This window comes from Tenrec ecaudatus, chromosome 12 (genome assembly GCF_050624435.1).
Source record: "Tenrec ecaudatus isolate mTenEca1 chromosome 12, mTenEca1.hap1, whole genome shotgun sequence".
Taxonomy (NCBI): Eukaryota; Metazoa; Chordata; class Mammalia; order Afrosoricida; family Tenrecidae; genus Tenrec; species Tenrec ecaudatus.
This window is the reverse complement of record NC_134541.1, coordinates 63,584,582-63,606,071: the sequence shown is the minus strand read 5'-3', so window position 1 is coordinate 63,606,071 and position 21,490 is coordinate 63,584,582. Positions and strand designations below refer to the sequence as shown.

Sequence of the window (21,490 nt, the reverse complement as noted above, 5' to 3'; positions counted from 1 at the left end):
CTCCTGATGCATAGAAGTCAAGGGGCTTGCTGGATGCTGGGCCAGTGGACACGAGGGTGGGGGAGCAAGGCAAGCAAGAGAATATTCGAAGCTTTATTTGGGGGTAGACAAATTACCGATAGCCCCCCACCTCTGTGTTTAATCTGCCCAATAAACCAGTAGCGCCTTTAAAGGAGGTTTTAATCCCCCTCCTTCTGTTCCAGCCCCCCCTCCCCTCCCCCACCCCTTGGGTGCAGGCTCTGTATTCAGAGAGCTTGTTGAGTTGGCAGCCTTCTGGGACAGTGGAGAAGGCGAGGCATTGGGGGTGGGGGTGGGGGCGAGGGGAGCCAGCATTTTATTAGGCTGTTGAATTTGATTTATTAGGGGGGAAAATCCATCGCTTGCTTGCCACACAGGTTATTCTCAAAGTGAAAACTATTTTACTTGGAGGGAAAAAAAATGGTGCAAGTGCCTGGAGTTATGAATGGAGTTCTTTGTTGCCGTCCAGATCGACAAGACAGACTGTTTGCTTCATGTCTGTGCACTAGCAAAGGCGCGCGGGGGCCTGGGAGACAGATGTGGCCTTAATAGCATGGAAATATTAGAAGATCGTTAAGCCATTTTGACAGGATTTTCCTCTTGCCGCGGGAGCAAAGGGCCGAGCCTGCGCTCCACCAGGCCTGGCCAGACCCTCCTGGCAGAGCCTCGCCCCTATGGATCAGGGAACTCAGGGCCTTAATTCACTTACCCTGATGTGAGCAGGGAAGAGGTGCCTTCTTGTTATCGATGTCTGCACACATCTGTGCCCCCCGAGAGCAGAGAGTAATATCCGGAGGAAACCTATGACCCGAAAGAGGGGGGGGGGGGGTCGGGTAGAGAAGGTGTATGCTGAACTACATGCATTGAAATAAAGAGTCACAAAAAAGGAGCACTAGGCTGCCCATGGTGAGAGGGTGAGAGAGCGCTCAGGTTATCTCTGAATCGAACAACATGCTCCAGCTGCAAGAGCAAATCTGTTATCTCAACAAATACCTTTTCTCTGGATGCATTTTCCCTGTTGGTGCTTACAGAACTAGTGGCCCATTGGGAGTCCTAAAATTAAATCAGAAGAAGTTTTAAACCATGCCGAACTGTCAAAGAACAAACTAGAAACGCATTGCCAGTGGGTTGATTCTGACTCCTGGTGACCCTTTAGGCTATGTCCCTTTGGATTTCTGAGACTTTAAAACTTCACGGGAGCAGAAAGTCTCATTTTTCTCACTTGGAGCCACTGGTGTGTTTGAACCGCTGACCTTGCAATTAGCAGCTCGGTGCATAGCCCACTATGCCACAGATAAGACCCCATAAGTAGGGTCCCACCTCATTTAGGGTGGCCTGGCTATGGCTCCAACGTCCTTGATGGAGTCCCGGGGCATTCCAGACAGTTAATTTAATTGGCTGCTAGCCAAAACGTTGGAGGTTCAAGTCTATTCAGAAACATCTCGGAAGAAAGGCCTCATGATCTTCTTCTGAAAACTCAGGCACTGAAGGCCCCATGGAACCCATTTCTACACTGACACATGCAGGAGGGTCACTGTGAGTTAGGATCCAGTCGATGGTCTGTTGGTTTATTTGGGAGGGGGGAGGTATTCTTCCCCCTCTGTCCCAATTGGTTTTCTGTATCATTTCTTAAACCCAACCCAACCCACGGCCATTGAGTCAACTCTGACTCAGAGCTGCTCCATAGGACAAAGTAGAACTCCTCTGGGTTTCTGAGACTGTAAATCTCTATGAGAGCAGAGAGCCTTGTCTTTCTCCCGTGGAGTGGCTAGTGGGTTTGAACCACCCACCTCATGGTTAGCAGCCCAACACTTAACTCACCCCGCCACCAGAAAATGCAAATGCATTTGCCTAAATGAGAAATAATTAGGGGGGTCAATCTGCTGAGCAGGAGGGGGAACCCCTTTAAAACTATAGCTAACTACCCCTTTGGGTAATAATAGTGAATATTTTCTTGCAAGTTTTTCTCAATTAGCTCAAACATTCAGATGTTGACAGCCTCTAGGACCTCGAGAGGTTTGTGTGTCATGGTACCCCCATCCCCACCCGAGGAGTCTAGCAGTCCCTGCTCCGTAGAGTCTGGGGTGGTGGGTGGGTACTTAGGTGTTTGGGCCATGGCCCAGATGACGAGAGAAGAAGTAAATGGAGACAAGAGAAAATAAGTCTCAGTGGAGATCCTGTCTTCATGCAAATGTGGTTATTAATCCAAAGGCAGCAAAGGGAAGAATAACGCGTCCGCAGAGCCACCTGGCAGTTTGGAGCCAAGCTGCTGCTCTTCTTGGAGTTCACTGTTTAAGAAAGAGCCAAGAGGTGTGTCACGGGGTCAAGAGCCCACGGTCTGTGAGCTCTGAGTAAAAACAGTCTCTCTTGCGAATTCACACTCTACCCACTTCACTTCAGAGGCCAGTGGCTAAGCAACCGGGTTTGGGAGTTTGCTCTCTGGTTGGTCAAGACGCAGGGTGATCTTACTGCAGGATTTTACCATGGCTGCTCCAGACCCGCTGGAGACACACAGATTGCTCCCAGACCTGCAATGAGACCTGTCACTTTTCCCTAGGGGCAGACAGTAAAACTCCTTAGAAATAGGCCTTTGCTGGTGGGGAGCCTCTGCTCCTTCTTTCTCCCAACTCTCTATTACTGAGAAGGCTGGATGCACTGTTTACCTGGGGACCTAGCTGGCGAGATCTGCCCAGGGAAACCCTTACATGGCAGTCCTGGACAACCAGGGAAGCGTTAATGCCCTGCCCCCATGTTCCAACCCCCCTGCCTTGTCAGTTGATTGAGCCATCTCTTTTCTTCACATCCTGTCACCTTTGGTGGGGCAATGGGTCAGCTATTTTATTGCTCTTAGACACAGCGATGCTGGGGTGGCTGGGGAAACCATTGTTTCAAAGTATTTAATGAGCTCAGTATCATCAACAATCCATTGTTTCCATTTATAAATGTTTTCTGTTTCCCAAAATTCTTCAAGGACAGTGTTCTCATTTAATTTAATCATCACAATCTACATATTTTAATTAATGTCCTCTCCCTTCCTCCTTTTCCTACCATTAACCCTTCCTTCCTGTGACCACAGGCTGTGTTGGCCTAGGCTGAAACAATGCTCTCCCCAGCCACTCCTACCCCGCTGTGTCCAAGAGCAGCAAAGTGGCTGCTTACCTGTTCAGGATGGTCACAAAAGAGTCTGCAGCCTTATCAAGCGTTTCGTTCCTCGTGGAGAAATAACCACGTCAGAGGGAGCTGCATTTATGCAACTCTCTTCATTTCATAGTAATCTGCTGAGGCCTTTAACTCTGTGGCATCTCTTTTCCTTTGACATATATCTTTGCCTTTTATCTCGAAGCCTCCCTCTTAGCAGATGTCCAATTAATAACTTAAATGAATGACTGCATCCATAAATAAATTAATTAATGTTTGTTTGTTTCCTGAAAACATCAGCTTCATGGCTCCATGAGCTAAAAACCTGTAAAAAGGGCAGGTGGGGCCATGGGGCTACCTCATCTGACATCATGAGGGGGAAGGGAGTCTCCATTAGCGTCAGCCCCAAACTGACTGCTATCAGGTGAAAGCCTGTCATACCTGCCACCCTTCCGATCAGTTCTGACCCAAGTCCTCCCTCCCACAGCACCCCCTACCTCTCTGTGGGCTTTGATTATTTGTTGCAATGGCTACACAGAACTCACAGACCACAAGTTACAATTGGGGATCAGGAACAACTGAAGATACAGTTCTTCAGTTTGGACCACTTCTTAGCCAGACCATCAAAGGGGTCTCTCTGTGGCCCTTGGTTTCAACACCCTTCAGTCCAGCCTCCGTCCTCTTTGGGCAAATGCTACAAAGCTCTTTTCCTCTGCACTAAATGCTAAGAGCACCCCACTCTGCCTATAATCTTTGCCCAGAAGGCAGTCAGCTCTCTTGCTTTGTGGGGTAGGAACATCCCACTCCATCAGCAAGCCTCCTACCTAAACATGCACACTTGCCCCCTCCACACTCTCTACTTGCCAACACACGGCACAGCTGCCTGGCTCCAGGGGCTGGAGCGCCCACGTACGCCTTTCCTGGGTCTTCTTCTGCTATCCCTGTGCCGCTGCTTCACAGCACCTTGTGCGTCCTTTGAGATCACAATTCTCTCTCCATTTTCTGGGTGTAGGAGGTTCCCAGCGCAAGAACCTCAGATTCAAAAGACATGTCCCTGTCCCATTTCTTCTTCTTGGTGGTCGGTGGTAGTGAGGGCCCCCTTTTCCATCGGTGGGTAGGTTCATTTAAAAATCAAAGAGAGAGCAAAACTGACCAAGCTCTTTATTAGGGTATCATATCCCTCGTTTAGATGTGGAGACTTCAAATTTTTATGGAAAATGGGATTAAAAGCTAATTGAGGGGAAAACAAAGATAATCGATATTTTTCCACAGACTTTTTTTGGAAGCCCTCTCATGTTACTAGTAAGCTATCCAAGTCCCCTGGTAGGTCATAAGCACTCCATTTGCATAGCCCTCTGCCCCATTTTCCTGTGTGTCAGGGGAGCCAGCCCCTAACAAATTGTACAGCGATAATGAGTAAAGATTATAGTACAATCAGAGACAATATGAGAGACAGAAGAGAGATTGAAATAATGGAGCCAGACACATTCCATGGAAGCATGATCACCTCATTCCTGCTCGGTGGTCCACGTGAGGATGTGGAAAGTGGGAATTGCAGGAGCGAGTGAGAGAGAGTTTATTACTAACCAAGGCTTATATATCTTTGGGGGATGTGCAAGCCCCCTAATTACAGGTAATGACATAAATCACAGGGAGGGGTTGTGCGATAGGTAAATACAGTGATAAGAACGAGACGATCTAGGGGTATGCACGCAGTAGGAAGAGGAGGGCTTGGGGGTACACATGTGACAAGATGGGCAGATCCTAGATACAGGGAGGCAGCCTAATTTTGATGTCACTGAGCAGGTTTGACCTGTTCGCTGGCTCTCCATAGAAGCCATTATCAGTAGGGTGTGAACCCCACCTACAGTGGACCAGACTGAAAGCCTTAAGGGAGAAGTAGCCCATTGTCCTTAACAGCAATGAGTGGGCCCCACTGTGGTGGGACCAGACAGCAGTCTGAAGGCTGAATGTGTCTGACCTCCCACCATGTGCTGGCAAATAGCGTCTAATGTTTGGCATGTCTTTGGGGGAGTTACTGGACCTTAACTAGAAAGGCTATATGCTAGCAGTCTATCCCACTGAAAAACGAAACCAAACTCATTGCCATTGAGTTAACTACCGCACCACTATAGTTCTTTTGCTTAGTGAGATGGGATGTGCTGAAGCAATATGTCAACTAACTTGGAGTCTAACCACCGAACATATGTGAGCGTCCCTGCAGAGTGCAAATAATCAAATGTTCAGATGTTATGGTGGTCACCTAATCTGGTGTCAATTTAAGGATTAAGAGTATAGGGGTGGAGTCTAGGCTGTCAATCTGGAGATAGCCAATGAGATTTCTGTGGGCATGGCCTTCTCCTGAGAATTCTTGGAAATCTGGTATTTCCTTCTTGGAGGCGGAAGACACCTCTCTCTCTCTGCTATTCCCTGGAAGACATTGCAGAAGACAAGCCACATGGACGCAACCAGACCTCTGAAGCCGGAGAAGCCACAGAGAGACCCCTGTCAGCGCTGAGATGCTTTCAACACCACTGGACCCAAAGACTTTCTACCCACTGGCTTGTGATCGTCCTGCATTTGGCTTCATTGCATGTGTTTCATGAGTCTGAAGAGGACTTTATAGATTGGTATAGGACATATGGGCTAATATCAGTCTTATGGCCTTGGACTGGACTGGGTTGGGATGTTTTCTCAATGTCCAATTCCTCGTGTATATAAATCCCAAATCTCTTTCTTATACACATATGTGTATCCATGGATTTGTTTCTCTAGTCTACCCAGACTAACACAGATGTTAGCAAAAAGTTGGCAATTTGAGCCCCACCGGAGGCATTCGGGGAAAAAAAGACTGGCAATCTAATTCCAAAAAATTTTTTTAATTAGCCACAGAAAACCTTAGGGAGCACAACTGTACTCTGACACACATGGAATCACTCTGGGCTGGAATGGATACCGTGGCAATTGTCGTTAGTCCTGTGTTACCAGGTGAATTTAAGTGAACTCAAATGAAATTAACTTTACAAACCCAGTTCCTCGGTCACACCTTTCAAGTGTGCAGTAGCCATGTGTGTATTGTGCCTCATAGATTTAAAACATTTCCATCATTGTGAAAAGTTCTATTAGGTAGCAAGCACTATTTTAGAAACCCAAATTAAAGACTTCAACTTCTTTCTCAGCAGAAAAGAATTACGTTTAGGGATAATTATTTGCTTCTTAAATCTGACATTATCTTGAGACTGAGGATGAAGAGCAAACTTGCGCTGTTTGGTTTTAGACTTTCAACCCGTTTGAAAGATTGCGGAGGGTGCTGTTGGAATCTGACACTTTTCTTGGTTCGGGATTAGAATCAAGGGGGCTACCAGGTCCCCACGAGCATTTTGCTCCCACAGTTCCCTGAGAGGGGCAGGATGGAGGAGCTCAGCATCATTGACTTTGGCCCATTCTAGGCCTTCTCATGAAAACCACCCTCCCCATCATGGTCACATGCTTCAGTCCTGCAGAAAATCAATCGAGAGCAGCCGTTGGCATACAAGCTAGGGGTTCTTTGACACCTGGCCCTGACGTAGGTGGAACTGGGCAGGGAAAAGGAGCAAAGTAGGCATCTTAAGAGGTCTGGAGGATCTCCTCAGGGCATTCCCCACCTGGGAAGGTTGCTTTCCCATTTCCTGTAAGTACTAAGACTCTCTGCCCTTTGACTTATGTCCTTGAGACAGACAGATGCCATGGCTCCTACGAAGAAGGCTGGTGTCTTGAGAAGGCCTTTATGGGATAACGAAATGGGTCTCAAGTCCCGAGGAATGGCCAGTGAGGCTCAGCTGGGCTTTGCATTCAAATAGCATTCCTGAGATTGACAAAGAAACTATCTTTTAAGTAATCCTACTGAGATCTTTTCATTGGATAGCCAGAGCAGGTCTTGTTCCCACAATACCTGCTTTACCGATAGATGGATGCGGAGGGGCAGCAGGCTTCAGTATATAGCCTTCCTATATTTGGCACTCAAATCAAACAAGGGTGAAGACCAATCCAAGAGCAGCTGTGTACTGGAGATGGAGCCTGAGCTGGAAGATGTGCGAAAATTTGGCTTCTTGTTCTTGGTTCCGCTTTCCTCCTCCCTGCAAGGGAGAGCAAAAACGACAGCCAATGGGCCCGGGAAACTAAACTGCGTCTACACTGAGCAATCAGAGCTAATTTATATGTACTATTGTTGTTGATAGCTGCCACTGAGTCCATCTGAATAGCAACCATATAATTCAGAGGAGAATTGCCTCATAGAGTTTCCTAGGCTGAAATCTTTGTGGGGGCAAACTGCCAGCCACCCTTCTTCCACAAAGTTGCTTGTGGGCATGAACCACTGACTTTTTTGGTTAGCATCCAAGCGCTTAAACAACGCGATGCCAGGGCTCCTTTACGTTTATCAGGGTGGCTAGCTAAGGCATCATCTGCATTGGGATAGTAGTGGCAGTGAAAGGAGGCTCCTTGAACTGGGATTATTCCAGGATCATTTAACGGATAGATTTTAGGACTGAAGCACTGCGGGGTGAGGATGGGGGGTGGGTGTTGGAGAAATCACAACAAAACTTCGAGATCATCCAGTTTAATCACAGAAGGAAACAGCTAGTAAGAACTAGGAAATGTGCTCGGCAGGTTACCTTTCCAGTGTGCTCTGAAGAAACGGATTCTCTTGCAGGGTGGTCAGTCTGTCCACCATGCCAAATGACATTTTTTTATGGCCGGGGCCCTCTGTGGCGTGAGGCAGACGTCCTGTTACCCTTGTCTTCTGGCTGGGCACCTCCTGAAATGATCAGAGTAAAATGCCCTCCACGTACATGTTTCCTCCTGGGCTTCCTGTGAGCGTGGTGGCCCCAGTGAGCATGGAGACTGTCAGATGAGGGAATTGTTGGATGCGACATGGGGTAGAAATAGGGCCTCAAGACATTGTTAGCAATGAGTGGTTAGTGGCTTCTCATTTAAATTTGGATTGCAAATGGTCATTGGCTCTGGCTAGTTTTTTGTCCATTTGTTTTGTTTTTTAATTGATACGCTTAGGGAGCAAGGCTTAATTGGTATTGCTCCAAGCACGACTATAGGACTGGGAGTCTGGCTAGTGGTAAAGGTATTGGTGAGGGAGGGCAGGCCTCTCCATTTTCCATCATGTACGGGCTTTCATTCATTGAAGTAGGTGCTGTGCAGGCTTCCGGAATGAAACAGCGAGTAAGATTGAGGCAGCTCCTCCGTTCAAGGGCCTGGAAAGTCAGAATTCATGTTTGGGGGAAATGGGAAGGTTCCCGGGTCCCCAGGAGTCAAGTAAGCATTCTGGAACATACGCCACAATATTTTTTCCTCTCCAACTCCCGAGAGAGAGAGAGAGAAAAGACAAAACTGCAAGGAGTATCATGTCTTCTGAACAAGCTGGTGACCAGAGTCTGCTTGCCCAGGTCAGGGGAGCCCATCCTCTCGCTTTGAACTTCCTTGCCCCCCCTCCCTCCCTGCCGCTTCTCATGGATGCAGATCCAGGAGAAGAGCCTCCTGGTCCAGCTACCAGAACGTACCTCACAGACACCTTCACTCTCAGAGCACAAAAAAGTGTGAGGTCTGCACCCCAGCTCCCAGGCTCTCCCCAAATTCCTGCAATGGGGAGTCCAAGAGCACACCTCAGAGGACAGTCTCAGGTAGTGTCCGAAGCTCACCTTACATCAGCAAGCTGGCCCCGTGCTGACATGTGCCCCCTTGCTCATATCCGATGGGTAATTTCACCTTGTTTTCACCACATCCAACATTCTGCTTCTTCGTATGAGCGGCATCTGGCTGTCTTCGACGATCACAGTTGCTTTCCTACAAAATCCAAGCCTCTTCGAATGTACAATCACTGACGGGGATGGACTAGCAAGCTGGGGAAGCACAGGGTTACTTAGGACCATGGCTATTTGGGGCAGAGGCTCAGATTGTGTTCACACCTTTGCTCTCAGGGGTCTGGACGTCGTGGCTGTTTATCTTCATAAAGAACATGAAACCTTTATTTGAAGATGGTAAAAAAAATTTTTTCCCCCAACAATCGCAAGACTGGATAACTTGCCCCAAATTGCACAGCAAATACAGTTCCACATTGACCCTGCTGGCAGCCTGCACCTGTGATTCCTGAAGCTGAACTTAAAAGCGGAGTCCTCTGGAGAGAAGAGGCACTGAACTGTTTACTTCCTTTATCCTACGCCTTTCAACGCCGCTGCAGCAAAGGTGGCCGGAGGGCCTCTGCGGGAAAGAGGTTGCTTCCAGCTCAGGCCCGAGCCTCACATGGCCACCAGAAAACCATTCGCCAAGTCAGGGCAAACGTCCAAATAGGTAACTGGCGGTATGCATGGGCACCGGGAGCTGCGTCTTAGGAGACTGGTTATGCCGACCATTTACCCTATAATTGTCCCAAGGCCACGGCACCCGGGGGCTCAGAGGCACAGCAGTTTCACCACCTGTCTGAACACCTTTCCATGGTTATTGTCCCAGGTTCTGTGGCTCCTCCGGTTACACCAGACAGTGTAGTCTCCACCCAATGCCGAGTAGGAAGAAATACAGGAAACAGTTGCTGCCTTTCAGAATCGCCATGTCTCCTGCCTTGCTCCCCCCATCGCTTTTGCCTTGTTGGTCAGTGGTTTGCACCAGCGAGGCCTTTCTCTAACCTTCCAGTGCACTGTCACCGCAGGCCAGGCACGACTCCGTTTGTCAGAAGAACCAAACCAAGCTTCTGAGCCGTCATAAAACTCAGCACCCTCATTGTGCCCTGGCTTCGGGGCACCCTGTGACCCACCTCCAAGGGCCGGTCACCCCTTAGTTTGTCATCTGAGAGAAGCTTGTCTGGACCCGCGGACATGATGCGTTCAACACAACAGATCACTGCCAAACCCTTTGCGCCCCCTGTTGCCACTGAGAAAAAGCCTCTTGGGAAGGGGTCAGGCTCATTGTAAAGAAGCAAAAAGTAAAACAGATTGTAAATGTTTCCTTTCTTGGGGCTCAGATGAGCCTTCGGTTCCCCCTCTTCCAGCCAGTTTTCACATTCAGCATTTATTTTCCCCTTTCAGCGATAAAGCCATTCTCTGTGGGAGGAAAATTCCACTTTGATCTTTTGTAATGCCCTTTAACTGTGGTTATGGTCAAAACGGTGACTGTGAAAACTCAAAGTCCACCGACAAGGTAAGTGCCCAGGGAGACCTGGAGGCGCATCGAAAGGAGAGCAGTGATTAGTAGAGGCTCTCGCTCTGGATTCTGTTACACAGCAGAGACCCTCTCCTCTTCGCTCATTTAGGAACATTCCCTTCAATTATTAAACCTCATTAAATAAAGTACTTTCATCTGCAAAGGATTTGATTCCATTGCCGGGAGTTCTGCTGGCTACCTTCTGTGGCTCATGTACTGTAGAAACCCCTTCCCCGATACATGGAGATTTAAATGACAGAATGGGGTTTAGAAAAGTGTAATGTTTATTAAAATTATTTTTTTAAAACCCCAATTCCATAGCAGGCATGGCTGTGTGGCACAGCCTAGGATTCGTGTTGGCAAACAAAATCCACTTTGGGGGAATAGTATAGGATTGTCAATCTGGCAACCACTAGCTTTGAGACTAACTAAGGGATTTGAGGCCAGGACTGAACCTCTTTGAGACCTGGTTTCCTTTTCAGTAATGAATGTTCTAACTCAAATGGCCGCGGATTGGATGAGACAGTGATTATAAAAATTCCTTGGAAGCTACCCATTATCAGACAGGGTTGGCGATGTTCTATTTGTTCCTTCTAATATATGCACATCCATTGTTTTATTTTATTTAGTTTGTTTGGGGTGCATTCCACTGTATGGTTGTCAGAAGAGCTACTTTTTACTGCTGAGATGGACACTACCTCACTGCATGGATTTGGAGACGTCAGGCTTTGTGTCTCCGTTTCCTCATCTGGTTAGTCATGGTGCTGAATCTGGCCAGCCAGGATCAGTCACCACAGGGAAAAGGGTAGTCAGAGAATCAGCTAAAGGCTTTGAGTGTTGTTTTTCTTGTTGATTGAAATGATAGGAAATGTTCCAGTTACTATGGTTACATAAAAGATTAAAAAAACACACCCTTAGTGGCATGCTTCTGAATTCGTGGTTATCCTTCTGAATTCAGCTGAACTTCAGCTGCAGTCTCATTCGCTCACAAGTCTGATGGTTGCTGCTTCACAGAGCAATGGTTCGGTTTTATATGGCCTTGTTGTTAGGGGCTGTTGACACATAGCAACCCTATCTATGTACAACGGAATGAGACACTGCCCCTCCTGCACCATCCTCACAACAGTTTCTGTGTTTCAGCCTATAAACCACCTCATTGAGGGCCTTTCTCTTTTTCACTGACCCTTTACTGACGTCCAAGCCTGACGTCCTTCTCCAGGAACTGGCCCTTCCTGACAACCCGCCCAAAACCGTTAGGCAAGCCTCGCTGACCTTGCTTCTTAGGAACATCCTGACTGTCCTTCTTTCAAGACCGATTGGTTCGTTCTTCCAGTCATCCGTGGTCTAGTCAATATTTGTCATGAATATCATGAATCAGTTCTTCTTGGTTTTCCTTGCCCATTGTCAAGCTTTCCCATGTATGTGAGGCCACTGAAAAGACCATGGCTTGAGTCTAGGTACCAACTTTGCTTTTTAACACTTTTGCAGCAGATGTGCCCAAGGAAATACCCCCTTCGGCTTCTCCACTGTGGCTTTCCTGAATGTTGATTATGGTTTCAAGCGAGAAGAAACCCTTAGCAATTTCCCCTTCTCTGTTTACGATAATGCTGTCTATCGATCCACTTATGAGGACTTTTTATTTTAGTGTTTACATTGAGGTGTCCTCCATACTAAGGCTGCAGTCTTTGATCTTCCACAGTCAGTGCTTCAAGTCTCCTTTGTTGTTAACGAGGCTGCCTCCACTAGATGCCATGTTCTTCAGAGAATCCGACTTCTCGGATTATTTGCTCAGCAGACAGCATAAATGTAATGAAAGATACAACCATGATGCATATCTGTCCTTATTGTCAACGATGCACTATCCCCTTGTGCTGTTTAAACAACTGCCTTTTGATTGATGTGCAGGTTTGACATGAGAATAATTCCCCTTCTTAACAGTGTTATCCATAATTTGTTACGATCCACACAGTGGAATGCCTTTGCATAATTAATAGAACACAAATAAACATTTTTCTGACATTCTCTGCTTTCAGCCATGTGTTAGCCTGGGTAAACTAGAGAAACAAATTCATAAACACGTATATGTGTATAAGAGAGAGTTTTATATAAAGGCTAATTTTACATTAAGAAAACATCCCAGTCCAGTCCAAGCCCGCAAGTCCAATATTAGTTCATATGTCCAATACCATTCTATAAAGTCATCTCCAGACTCACAAAACACCTGCAATGACAGTGAATGCAAGACAATCACAGGCCAGTGGGTAGAAAGTCTTTGGATCCATTGTCTTTGTAAGCATCTCAGCACTGGCAGGGGTCTCTACATGGCTTCTCCCGTTCCTAGAGCACAGTGTCTATCAACATAGTGCCACGTGTCTTGTCAGGTCGTGTCAGTAGAGCGTCATTTCACAGATTGAGTAGTGAGAGAGAGTCTCTCCCACATCCAAGGAGGAAATACCAGAGTTTTCCCAAAATCCTCAGGGGAAGCCTATGCCCACAGAGGCCTCATTGGCTGTGACCCGATAGACAGACTAGACTCCACTCCTTCACCCATAATCCTCTCAAGTCCCAAAATGACATCAGATTAGGTAGTAACTGCAAGTGATGGACTTGTAACTGCTCCCAAAGGGTTGTTTGAGACCATGCAAATTGAGTGAGTCATGGTCTGTCATGGGGATTGTCAGTTTGTGATCATGCCTTGGACTTGATAAGAAGGTAGTTTTACATAAAGTTTAACCCTAAGAGTTAACTACCATCACGAAGAAGAGTCTGAAGTAGAACATATTCTCTGGGCCAAGGAATTGGTGTCCCTGCCCTAAGAACCTCCTGGAACCCGAAGAAAGAAAGCACTGAGGATGGTACAAGGCTGGAAGTGATGATGGGTTAGCCTGCACATCGAGCTTGACTGTGGCAATGGGTTTGCAGGCCCATCAAGTGAAAGCTGAGCAACACTAGGCAGGTGAATTGCTGGTGGCACCACAAAAGCTGTAACATTCGCCTGTGCGGGACAGAGGTCCGAGTGTGTCCTGTGAGTGTTGCCTCCTCTTCTGTTTTTCTACTGGCCCTCTGTAACTAGAAGAAAATGAGCAGACAATGGGCAAGTGGCTTGAAGTGACTAACAGCAGCTGATCCTCTGACACCCCGGGCAGGACTGTGGAGCTCAGTCCCTCCCCAAGCTGCGGAGTGTGCGTCACTCCTGGACTCTTGACTGCCACCATTGTGTATGCATTCTGACGGGCAGGGAAAAGGGCTTCATGTCATTATGCAAGAACTGTAATCAAAAGCGAAAGCAAGTGTGCTCCCTGTGGTGACTCTGGGTAATGGATATGCTAGAGATTACCTTCTAGAGGTCTGCCCTGGGAGTGGATCAGTGGACCTACTGAGCAGGGGCGGCAGCGGGGAGCCTGGTCTGGTTGCTTTTGGCATTCCTTTGTCCTCCTCCAGCAAAGCTCCTCTTCCCCAGGATCCTGTCCTTACAAGACTCTGGGCAAAAAGGAAGGACACGATGTGAGATTGGTGCTTCTTAGGCCCCTTGTCTTTCATCACTACCTTTGTTCTAAATGGAAACTCAGCCTACCCGTAAGGATGGATGAAGGAACAAGTCTCTCTTCTATGGCTGTGTCTGGGACACATTGGGCTGCTAACCCCAGGGTCAGCAGTTCAAAACCAAGAGTCACTTCATGAGAAAAAGAGGAGGCTTTCTAGACGCATAAAGAGTTATAGTCTCTGAAACCTACAGTTCTACCCTGTCCTATCGGGTCACTGTTAACCGGAATCTATTGATGGCAGCGAGTTTGAGTTTGGAACTTAGCTCCGCTTAGGTCATTGCATCTTCCCTGCACAGTTGACATCCTTTCTTCTTCCATAGGTTCCTGAATAGAATAAGGACACGGTCCAACCTCTCCCTGACAGTCTGAAGGACTCTCCCTCTGCTTTAGCTAAACTCTCTGGGCTTTCTTATCATTAAAATCAGTCAGTCCTTCAGATGGTAATGATCTGACCACATCCCCCTTCACTCAACTGACATGCACCTGGAAAATAGTACTTAGCTTCAGCTAGGAGATGGGGGTGAGGTGGGGGAGGGGGAGGCATTGGAATAGATATATCTCCTTTTTTTAAAAAAAGGCAAATTTTAAACTATGTGATGTTTTTAATTTGTGTCATCATGATCTTGGTATTCTCCTGATATTTAATGAGTGCCCCCATAGCTAGCAAATGGAAAGATCCAATACTCACTGAAAGGCTGGCAGTTTGAGCCAACCCACTGACTCTGGAAGAAAACGCTGAAGATCTGCTTTCATAAATATTGTAGCTAGGAAAGCCTTGTGGAGCAGTTCTGCCCTGTAACACGTGGCACGAATGCCAGGCGGAATTTAATTGGTTTTAAAATTTTGTTGAATTTTCATTTAATCATCACCTATTTTGATAATTTGGGCACTGACGTCTCCATGCATAATTAACAGCATCTTATCTCTGCCTCTGAGAGGCCTGGTTTCAGAAGCGGGAGGGCTGGAGAGATGGAGACTCAAGTCAGTAGCGAAATCACTGACTCCAAACGCTGTGTTCTCCGTTACAATAAATGTAAGAGTTGTCCTCACGGACCACTTGAGAAAGCAGACAATTCACTAGAGAACCAATGAATAGTAGCAGGTGCAGTTTACATCTTAGCTCACCTCAAATTCTTGTGTGCCTGAGCAAGTTACTGCTATTATTTTGAGGTGATGGGTTTAGGTGGATTTTTAAAAATTGTGGCAAAATATTCGTAACTTCACATTTGTCCGTTCAACAATTTTTATATATATTATTCAGTGACACTGATTACATTCTTCAAATTCAAGTTCTTCCATCATCTTCAAGTTCAACCATCAACATTATTTTCCAAATGATTCTGCCACCATTAGCGTAAAGCCTGTGACTTCTTCACAAGGACCCCATCTACCCCTCTCTTTCCCACCGCAAGTAACCAGTGGTAAGCTTCCGTTTCCCTCTGCTTGCTGATCAACTCTAAATGAGAGGGCATTGACTTTGTCCTTCGTGGTTGCTCTCTTTCCTTCAGAGTGACGTTTGCAAGGCTCATCCATGGTCCGACAGGCATCATGGTGTGGCTTGACTTCTCAGAAAAGTAAAACGAGCATGTCATTTAACTTTTCCAAATTACAATGTTCTCATCTGAAGAAAAAAACCAACATAAGTGATCATTGGCGCATCCCTCAAAGCATTGCAGGATCTCTGGATAGTGCAAACAATTTGTGCCAGACTACTAGCCTGAAGGTTGGCAGGTTGAGCCCACATGCAGCACGGCGGCAGAAAGGCCCGGTTCTCTGCTTCCGTAGAGCTTACAGCTGAGGAAACGCCGTGGAGCAGGCCGACTCCATAATCCACGGTCACCTCGAGGTTTTATCGGCCCCACAGCAACAGATTTGGGCTTTTCTTTTTATTTTTTAAATAGAATACGTAACTGGGAGAATTGAGATAAGTGATATTTTGCACTTACCAAGTTCATTGACAATTGTCTGATGCCCTTATCTCTTCAGAATTTTTTTCTATGATGAAAACACAGGATGTATTATAAGTGATATAATAAAGGCACCTTATCCAGTTTGGGCAGGGGCCTGGGGGGTGAGGTGGTGAGATGCGATTCCCCATTACATCGAAACAAGCGCATCCCTTGATATCTATTCTCCCTGGAAGACAAACATGTGGCAAACATGGGCCATATTCTCTGGGTCAGACCTCAAGTTGCCACTCTAGGCAGTGCCCCATAAGCAGCCTCTCTGGTGACAGGGCAGAGTCCACACATGTGCTTGGAAACCCACCTACCTGTAGTCCAGGGACTCCGTGGTCTATTCTCTCCTGCATTCAGAAAAAGAAAAGCCCTCCTTAGAACCCAAGCACTAAGCCAACCCAGAACTTCATTTCAAAGTGACAACTCTGGGGGCAGGGCAAACCCAGAGCGGAACACTACACAAGGTTAGCCCTTCTGATTTCTCGCTTTCAAATACATTTTCATATAGCATGGTCTGAAGCACCCTTCTCACCCCGGTTCCATTCCTGGCCAATGCACCACGTATGCAGATACTTGCCTGTCATTGGAGGCTTAAGGTTGCTACGATGCTGAAGAAGTTCCAGCAGAGCTTCCACAGGAAGAATTACTAAGTAGAGAGACCTAGATGTGGAGGTCTAGTTTGGAAAACCAACACTATTGAATGGTTCGATCCACAAACGATCATGGGAGTGTCACGGCAGTTCATCCCATTGCCGTGCATCGGGGCTGACATGATGGCAAGTAAGAGCAAAGTAATCCAGACTCCACAGTCTTTTAGAGAATAACCAGTCCTTTCCTGGATGGAAGGATGGTGCCTACCAAGTCCTGAAGGTAATAGGATAAGCCAAGGTGTCTTATAAACTGAAGGAATTTAATCATTCTGGGCTGGTTCTTGAACTTGATCCTGATATTGTCCCTATGTTCAGTCTGTCCTTCTGGAGTTAAATACTTATCAACAATTCTTCAATAGACAGTTCTTGAACACCCAAAAGTGCTCCTTTTAGCCAAGGTCAATAAAGGAGTTTATAAGCATGCATAAAATAGAAGGAGCCACAGAATCTGACCAACTGTTGGCGTTAGGTGCCGTCTAGTCTGTTCCCACGCAGAGCGAATCTATGGACAACAGAAGGAAACACTACCTGGTCCTGCACCATCCTCAGATCTTTGCTATGCTTAATCTCATTGTTGCAGCCAAAGCGTCAATCCATCTCACCAACGTTCTTCCTTTTTCATTGCCTCTCTACTTTGTGAAGCGTGACACCCTTTGCCAGGGACCAGTCTCTCCTGACAGCGTGCCTAAAATGCCTGACATGGTGTCTATCCATACTCACTTCTGAGGAGCCCTCTAGCTAGAGTTCTTTCAAGCCTGACTTGCTTGTTCTTCTGGCAGTCCACACAGCACTTTCAATGCCCTTTACCGACACCATGATTCAAATGCACCAATTCTTCCGTTGTCTTCCTTAGTCGCTGTCTAAATTTCACACACATCTGAATGGATTGAAAATACCATGGCTTGTGTCAGGTCCACCTTCGGGCTCACAGTGACATCTTTGTTTTCTGACACTTTATGGAGGCCTTATGTAGTAGATTTGCCTGACACATTATGTCTTTTGGTTTCTTGACTACTGCTTCCAAGAGTGTTCACTGTGGATCCGAGCAAAATGAGCTCCCTGGAAACCTCAACTTCTATTTATCATGATGTTGCCTTTTGGTCCAGTTGTGAGGATTTTGGTTTTCTTTTCATTGAGCTGCAACCCACACAGTCAGTGTAGGCTTGAAATGTCTACCAGCTTACCAGCGCCCTACCTGAGAAAGGCAGGATCCTGGTGCCCACACCTGTGCCCTTGTCCCCTGACTGCTTCTAGTCCCAGCAATGAAAGAAGTGCGCCTACACCCATCGGTCAGCTGCATTCACCCCAAGCCACTTGTTTACCTTCTCTCACGCTGCTCTTGCCTCTGCCTCTACTCACCATGGAAATGACATTGGGTTTACCAAAGGATATTTCCCAACTTTTCAGTCTTGAATGCAAAAAAGAGTTCTGTCTCTTGTGGAGGGAAGAATATTCCCCTGTCCGGCAGGAGTTTTTCACCTGGGTCTAACTTCAGCTTGTTTGTAGCCCAGTCTCTTCAAGTCACTGGTTTCCTCTTAATTGCTTTCACCCCACTAAGGTTTCACATTCAGTCCCTCAGGTCAGCTCTTCTGCTCTCTCTCCTCTCAGTGTCCACCAACTATGCTCCATCAGTCTTCGCTGTGACGTTGGAAGCCATGTTACCAGCGTATCAAATACCAGCAGGACACCTGTAATGGGTTGATTTTAGTGACTTTTCCAGCCAAAGACAAACTGGAAAGGAGGCCTAGGGACTTGCTTCTGAACTTGGCCAATGAGAAATGTTTGGATCACAATATTATCTGCCATAGTGCTCAGAGATAACCCCCATTTGAAGATTCCAAAATCTACACTGGCCATGAAAAGTGGCCTTGAGCAAGTCAGCAATCATGAAGCTAATGCAGGACTTGGCAATGGTTTGTCCTATTGTACCTGAGTAATAGCTTTGTCATCACGAGTATTGTATTGTCACCATGAGTAATAGCGGACGACAATCACATAATGTTATCGAGGCGGGGGTGGGGAGTGGGGGTTGTCCTGCCTATTAGTTATTGCACACAGAAAAATTGTGTGTATGGGTGTATCTAACCAAGACATATTTTCACTGGTCTTTTAAAGGCCCCAAGGAGTCAGAAAGAATTATTGGAGAAGTTTCTTGGCGTAAGAATTCCCTGGGTCATGCGAATACTTAACACAGAAAGTAAGGTGTCTGAATAGACCTAGAGGAGTTGGAAGGAAAGACTGGGTGGCCAACTTTTGAAAAACCAGCCATTGAAAGCTGTATCGACCTGTGGTCAACTCTAACATACATGAGATCATTGGAAGCTGCTCAACGGCACCTGGTCTAATGGAAGCCAAAGCCAGACTCACTGCCACTGAGTCCATTCTGACTCACAGCGACCTGATAGAGCAGAGTCGAATTGCCCCTGTGGATTTCTGAGGCTGTAAATCTTTATGGGAACAGAAACTCTCAACTTTCTCCTGAGGAACAGCTGGTGGTTTTGAACTGCTAGCCTTGTGCTGAGCAACCCAGTGCATAACACACCACGGCACAAGAGTTCCTGGTTTCATGGTAGGATGATAATGTTTTCACAACTCTCATCATTTTCAACATTACAACATTTAAAACACCTTCCTATTACGATGTGCTAATCGACGAAAGTTTCTTTCAATTGCAAACTGTATTCTAATGGAAATTTCTATTGCAAAATTAGTCCAAACCAGTACATTTCATAATACTCACACTCTAAGACAGCAGCTACCACAATAGGCTCCAACAGAAGAGTCGTTGGGAGGATGGCACAAGACTGGGCAGTGTTTTATTTTGTTGTACGCTGTAGGGTCACTATGAGTCAGCATCACGCTGACGGCACCTAACCGCAGTAACAACCCTGTCTCACAAATTATTTTCTTCACTGTGTCTCATCCATTTCCTTCAGACTAACCCCCCGTGCTTGATCTTTATTGTTCTCTGCGGCAGCATCTTTGCTATGCACCTTAGTGTTTACCATCCACGTCTCCCCTTGGATTTGACAATTTTGCCTTCTCTTGCTTCCTCGCCTGCCCTTCCTTGAAATACATATGGTAGGACCCGTTCTCCCTTTACCAGACCATTCATATGCTTCGTACTGTTTCTCCATCTTCCCAGCCTTCCTATTTCAACACAGTTAACACTATTCTACAGAATAGAAGGTAGAAAAATTTTTTCGGGAAATTTTAAAATTTCTCTATCATTGCCAAGGATAAAATTCACTCTGATGCAGGTAGAAAAACTCAATTCTTTATAGTTTAGTCTCTTTGTAGCTGAATGTTGGTGAATGATTTCCATCTTTTCCAGCAGAAAGGCAATTTGGGGTACTAAGTGCCAGTGTGTTATGTGACCTGTCTTACTTATCGGTAGATAGTTCTAATAAACAGAAATGTATTCTCTGACAATTTAGGAGTCTAGAAGTGCAAATTCAGAAAGATGGTTCTTGTGGAAAACTTTGTCTATTCTGGAAGAAGGTTTTTTCTCTTCAGTTTCTGCTTCTTGGTTCCTTGGAAATCTCTTGGCATCTATCTCTGACCCCATGACTGCCTTCCTGCCTGTTGTATCTCTTTTATGTCTCAAGAGATAGACTCGATATACACCTTCTCCAGCACCATGCATTAACATAACAAAGACAACACATTCCCAAATGAGGTCACAAATGTCAGCACGGAGGTTAGAACTTGAGATACATATCTGTGGGAGGCATCCTTCAATCAACCTGTGACATGCTTCTCGAGTGGAACTCGAGGAATTTCGTGAACTCATGGTCCGTGCTCAGGAAGATCACAACGCTAGGGTTTTCTACTTGGATCCATAACATTTTGTGTGTTGAAGGCAGTTCAGACTTTGGCTGGGCTATGAAGCCCAGCATGGTGTCTAACTGGAAATGTGCACAATATCTGAAGGAAAATGGATCAGAGAAGACAGCTTCCCTCTGAGCATTACACAGGCCATCAGGTGGGGGATAGGGAGTAGAAGGAGGAAGGACTTCAGCAGATTGTAGGTCCTTATCTAGGGACGTTTTCCTGATTGAGGTGTGAGCCTTTTCCTATTGTGAGGGGAAGCTCAGCTTTGAGACGGTCATCTCGGTCTGTAACTGGGCTTGCTAGAGCCTCCTGGTGCCCGGGCAGCCTTTCTGGAGTATGCGCCAGTGCTTCTCCCGGGCACCTCCGGGCATCTAGAGAAGAGCCCTCCTTTCAGAAATAAGACATTTTCCCTGCGGAGGGTGGGGATGTCCTGGAAGAGTTAGCTGGGGTCCAGATGATTATTTTTCAGGAGTGTACGGAAGGCATTGATTGCAGAGACATTCAAGGCAGAGATAGGGATTACACGAGGAACACAGCAAATCTCGGCTTTCAGAGGTGCTATCCACTTACGCAGGAGCCCCGGTGGGGCAGTGGTTATGCATTGAGCTGTGATCTGGAAGGTCCACAGTGTGAAATCACCGGCTGCTCAGTCTCTACTCCTATAATACTGTAATTACAATTTCAGAAACGCATAGCGGCCGGTCTACTCTGTCCGATAGGGTTGCTATGAGTCAGCATCAACTTAATGGCAGTGAGTTTGGTTTTGCATTTTTTGATCTACTTATTTAAGGAGTCCTGGTGGTAGAATGTGGGAGACTTGCTACTCCCACGATGAGACTTGTTACTCCCATAAAAGATTTACTGTGTTGGAAACCCATTGGGGCAATTCTAACTTGCCTGAAGGGTCCCTATGAGTTAAAATCAACTCCATGGCAGTGGTGTATTTAGTGGGCTACTCGTTGGGCTTCTAACCACAAGGTCAGCAGTTCTAACCCACCAATTGCTCTGTGGAATAAAAATGAGATAGTCTGTTCTCACAAAGATTTACAACCATGAGAAATCCTGGGTAGAGAGGAGTTCTGCTCTGTCCTGTAGAGTTGCTGAATCAGAATCAATTCAATGGTTTTGGATTATTTGTTTGTTTTAGCTTGGTTTACTTATT

At 46.4% G+C, this 21,490-nt stretch overlaps 1 protein-coding gene across 1 annotated transcript in view; it reads left to right on the top strand.

Annotated features, from left to right (window-relative positions):
- Nucleotides 1-21,490, top strand: part of FLI1 (Fli-1 proto-oncogene, ETS transcription factor) — a 140,249-nt gene that overhangs the window by 48,145 nt on the left and 70,614 nt on the right. The window lies entirely within an intron of this gene.